This window comes from Phasianus colchicus, chromosome 1 (genome assembly GCF_987193195.1).
Source record: "Phasianus colchicus chromosome 1, bPhaCol1.hap1.1, whole genome shotgun sequence".
NCBI lineage: Eukaryota > Metazoa > Chordata > Aves > Galliformes > Phasianidae > Phasianus > Phasianus colchicus.
The window spans coordinates 159,370,465-159,375,845 of NC_143436.1; the positions used below are offsets into that span (position 1 = coordinate 159,370,465).

The 5,381-nt window shown below is 34.4% G+C and overlaps 1 long non-coding RNA gene across 1 annotated transcript; it reads left to right on the forward strand.

Annotated features, from left to right (window-relative positions):
* The first annotated feature begins 2,000 nt into the window (after window positions 1-2,000).
* Window positions 2,001-4,501, forward strand: LOC116243382 (uncharacterized). Its single transcript, XR_004169950.1, has 3 exons — window positions 2,001-2,062; window positions 3,449-3,516; window positions 3,890-4,501. It is a non-coding gene; the product is annotated as an uncharacterized LOC116243382 (long non-coding RNA).
* The last annotated feature ends 880 nt before the right edge of the window (window positions 4,502-5,381 follow it).

A 5,381-nucleotide genomic window follows, 5' to 3' on the forward strand; every position in this document is an offset into this window, starting at 1 on the left:
TGCCTTGCAATGTTCTGCATGGCAATGAACAATGAAAGCACTTTGCAGCTTGACGGAAGAGGTGCATGCAAGCTGATTAAGGTTTGAAAAGTATGTAGCCATGTCATTTTTGTTGCATTAGTACAAATGTAATTATGAATGCTGTTACAACCACATAGATAACTGTACAAGAAAGTATACTATTTTACATGACTCACTGATGTAGACAGCACTTATTCTGCGATGTGTACATATTTCTGCTTGTTCAGTAAAAACAGTTTTACAAGGCTGTACAATTCATGTCAGAACTCTGAATCTCTTTTAAATCTCCCTGTGCGAAAATCATCATTGCACAAAACCAAGGTTAAATCAGATAATTGCCTAATGCAAAAAGCAAGAAGTATCTGCTATCCAAAGAAGAGGAATCTTAGCTTGTCTTCTACTGGTTTAAATTTAATTTATCAGCATAATTTGATACTGATGGTCCTTCATTCTCTTTTGTGATATTTTATTATATTTACTGATATAAACTTTGAAATATGAAAATATTTCCAAATTTCCATATTAGTAACAGTAGATATTTTTGCTATGTATTTAAATGTCTTTTTTATTTTTTCCCTAGGATATTTTTTTATTCAGTGAGTTCCATTAATTCATAAACTTCAGATTTTCATATAAAATGCATATTTTCCTATATATTTATATATAGTCTATTATATGTATATATACACACATATACATATGTATATATATAGAAGATACATAGATAGAATTGAATATAGAATATATATATATTCTATACTTTTTATATTTTAAATCTAGTAACATCTCATTCTAGATATATATTCTAGATATATATTCTAGAAATATCTATATTCTATATATTTCTATATATTCTAATATGAATTTTATTCTTACTAAAATATGGATTTCTATGCATCTTATAGCATCCAAAAATTTTATTTAAATTAAAAAACAAACAAGCAAACAAAAACCTAATCTGAAAGTGTCTCATTCTTTAAATTAGATGTTACTAGATTTAAAATATTGGGAATTTTCCCTAATACTAAAATTGATAATGCATATTGCCCTTAAGAATAAAATGGATTTGCTTGAATCATTTTAAGCACTTCTAGGGTCAAATGACTCTCCTTTTTCTGATGGATAAGTGGAAGCCATTGGGTTACTGTTTTTTTTTCCGATTGTCAGTTACATGCAGGGTAGAGGAACTCCAGAAATAATAACTTTTTTTGTTCATAGTTGTTTGTTAAAGTTGCAATACTATCTTATGAGTTCTGATCCGAAAGTAATGACTCTGATTCAATTATGTTGGCCCACAACATCAGAGGTTCATTTTGTTGGCATGGCATTAGAGGCCTTCCCAACAACATTCCATTGCATTTGTTTCTATGTGGCAGATCACAGCAGAGGCACAATCTGACAAAATGGTATCTGACATGGAAATGAGTGTGAATCAAAGGTGTGTAATTGAATTCCTCCATGCAGAAAAGAAATGGCACCCACTGGCATTCATCAATGCTTACTTATTTGTGGAGACAAAACAGTGAATGTGAACTGATACAGAAGTTTATGAATGCAGCATGCAGGTTCTTGTTCATCACTGTTGAGAATGGATAGCTGATGGTGATTATGCTGAAAAAGAATGTTTTATAGCTGAGAATTTGCTCTATGAAATAGTGTTACTATGCTCTGTGTATCAGTTGTAGTTTCCATGGAAATAAATAGGAGGCATTAATTTCAGAGACATCTACATATATTTAGAAACTTGCTATTTATGTCTTTCTTTGAAATTGTCTTTGATACAGATTCAGATTCCCTTGAATGGAATATTATACACGGTATGGGAACTGCGGAGTCATAGCCTGAACCTCTGATTGATCACCTGAGGTGAGCAATGAGTCAGCCATGGGAGCACAGCTGAAGGCAATTCACCTGTGCTGCTGGAAGGGTTGGAGCCTGGCTCCACCTCTCCTAGACACATTTAAGGGCTGACTACCAGTGGGGAAGGCTCTCTACTGGAGATCCACTCTGTTGGAGTTTCCTAAGTGAGCCTAGGATACGAGTAAGTATTCTATCTATTTTCTTTGTGTTATTATAATCTACTTTGCCTAACTCTCTTGTTTATTTCGTAATTATAACATCTTAATATTCTTTGATTATACGATACCATATATTTTGGGTGCCCATCTTTATATATCTATGTAAATTTAGGAAATATATTTTTTCTAAACTGGCTGTGTTTCAGGTGAAAAGAATGGTTGTGATCCTCCTCCAGCTTTGCTTTTGTTGCTGATCTCCATGAAAGGTTTTCCTCTGTAAAACCTACATGAGTTACAGTTACTTAAGTAACATGGATGCTAAAGAAGTAAACAGAAATAAAATATAAGAACTGCATTACTTTTGATAACCATTAACCATGTCTCTGTTGATCATGCTGGCTATTGTGAAGTATAAAGTAGCTTCTTTTTTTCTTTTGTGTAGATCAGAGATTGTAGTGACAAATATCCTGAAATCTAAAGCTTCTGTCAGGCAGCAGGAATTTTTATGAAACATAAATTTACATTTTAATTTAAAACCAACCAATCAACTGTCTAAAAAAACAAGCAACTCCCTCTCCCTCCTCCAAACAACTAACCTAACAAATAATGTATTTACCCATTGCATTTAGTAAACTTTCCTCCTAAAGACCAAATACCATTTTTGTTTAATGATGTTATTGTAGACCAACTGTTATGTCCACTTTCAAAAGAGTATCTATTTAATCCTAATTAATTCTTTCTTTTTTTTTGTAAACCAACATTATCCATTGCATCTTGTAACTCACATGCCCTTCTGTTTCCTCACTTGGAGGAATATCTGAAGCAATTCTGGAAGAATTTTATTTGAAGTAGTTCTAAATTATTCATATTCAGAATCAGAAAATGTTTGGAATAAATCAGGCATCAGATCATATCTGTTCTTGTAGCAGTCTAGGATAGTACTTCTTGAAGCATTTAACTGACTTTGAAAGTAAAATTGGACAACATTCTGGAGCACCCCATCTTAATGATACATTTTAAGTTCCCATTTCTAATTAGAAAATCAAGAAAAATCAAGAACTGTCCAGTGTCAATTCTGCACCTAATTTTTGTTCATTTAACTTATTTATTATGAAATAAACTAAATTACTTATCTATGCTCCATATATGTTTCATGCAGGTAGATAACGTTTATCTGGATAAGAACCTGAATTCTGAACAAGACTCTGCCTGTCTTGCTAGAACGTAATTCAGAAAATTCAAGTATGTGATTTGGCCCCATGTTTTTATTTTGGTGTAACAGGATGTTGTCTTTGGAAATTATTCCATTTAATTGAATATCCTACTGATTAGAACAGTCATTGATGAAAAGAAAACCATGCTTTATTTCCTCCTCTATACTCACATCTGAATCTCTCCTCTTTCCCAAGGAGAACATCTGAAATACCACCACGTAAGGTATTCAAAGTGAAGATATCTGACAATCTTCTTCATCGTGGTATGTGACTATGCAGAAATCAGTTTGGGAAGTTGTGAGCTAAAATGTCTGCTCATTATTGCCTGACTTTCTTTTACTGCATTTGCTGCTTCATCTGCCTAGTGCATTCTTACTGGTATCTAGATTGGGAACTATTTAGAGCAGAAGCTTGTTTTTTGATTACTTGTCTTCACTGTGCCCAGCACAATAGAGCTCTGATCTTTGATTGAGGTACACATAAAAGAAAAATCAGAACTAAATAATGGTCCTGTGAAATAAGCCTACTGGACTGACAGTCTCTAAAATTACTTGACTCTCTTGAAATCACAAGGTATAATCATATTTAACGTCCTAATCTTAAGTAGGAATGCCAAGATTTTTCCTTAACTTGCAGGAGAAAAAACAGTGCTCAAGAAAATGTAATTGGACTCAGCCTGATGACATCTGTGTTCAAGAATTTTTTTGAACTGATTTCCCTACCAAGCACTAGAACAAATATCTTGCAGTATTGTCTTTCATGGTTTGAATTAAATAAATGAATGGAACAATGCTTTTTTTTTTTTTGCATATAACCTTTCTTCAGCATGCTGTCACAAATAATTGTTCAACAGTTCATCAACTTTATTATTTACAAAACATTACAATTAAAAAAGATTAAAATTTGAAGAAAACATGCTTTTAATAGCTAATCTTGAAGTTCTGTTGGGTGAGTTTCAATAAAATATTAATGCTTATATTGTTACTCTGATACTAACTGAAAATACGATGTAAAATGTTTCTATCAAACACTGAGGGATAACCAGTTTACACATGAACAATCAAGTGAAAGGGCTGGTCAAAATTCACATAGAGATTGATGAAACTAAAGATAAAGAGATGAATATCTGAAAAATAATTGGATCAGCTTATGGGATGCATTATGGGAGGGGAAATCTCCATTTCATTCAAATTAGGTGGGAACACTGATAGTTGAGATGCTGCGGCTTTCCTTTTTCTTCATATATTAAAGGTGTATTTAACCTACTATGGCACCACTATGGCAAATACATTTTTATATTTTTTAGGGCAAGGGGGAGTGACCTTAAACTGAGACAGGGGAGGTTTAGGTTAGGTATTAGGAGGAAGTTTTTCACTCAGAAGGTGGTGATACACAGGAACAGGTTGCTCAAGGAGGTTGTGGATGCCCTATCCCAGGAGTCATTCAAAGCCAGACTGGATGTGGCCGTGGGCAGCCTGGTCTAGAGGTTGGTGACCTTGTACGTAGCACGGGGGTTGAAACTAGATGATCATTGTGGCTCCTTTCAACCCAGGCCATTCTATGATTGTGATATATGTCTCTGTTTTGGCTCTTAAATGTCCCTAAACTTGCATCAATTTAGATTGTGGGTGTACTTCAAGTACAATTAACTGTTCACGTAATGGCAGCTGAGGTGTTACAGCTAACCACTGTATGAATGAATTACAATCTGTGTCAAACTTTGATTCCTTGATCCATTTTTTCCTGGAAGATGTAAATGCAATTCTATGAAAGACAACACTACCATCTCAAGTCTTCAGCTAATCAGTCTGAGAATATATCAAGGAGTTGTGTACATTATCAAGACAGAGAGAGATGTCATGGTTTTGTGATTTTTTTTTTGGTATTCCACATCATGACATCATGTGGGGCACTGGGAGTTTAACTGTTAATGCTCAAGTTCTGAGTACCTGCCCAGAAGAGAAGAACAACTATGTTCCCCAGGGGACTTTGCGGTCACAGAGAGGAGATATAACTCCTCGCTAGGTCACCAGATCTGCTCTTCTTTGTCGACTTGCCTCCTCTCTCCCTGCTGCTCAACTGGATTGCACATCTCACCTCAGTGTTATAGTGAGGTCTGTCCACCTTT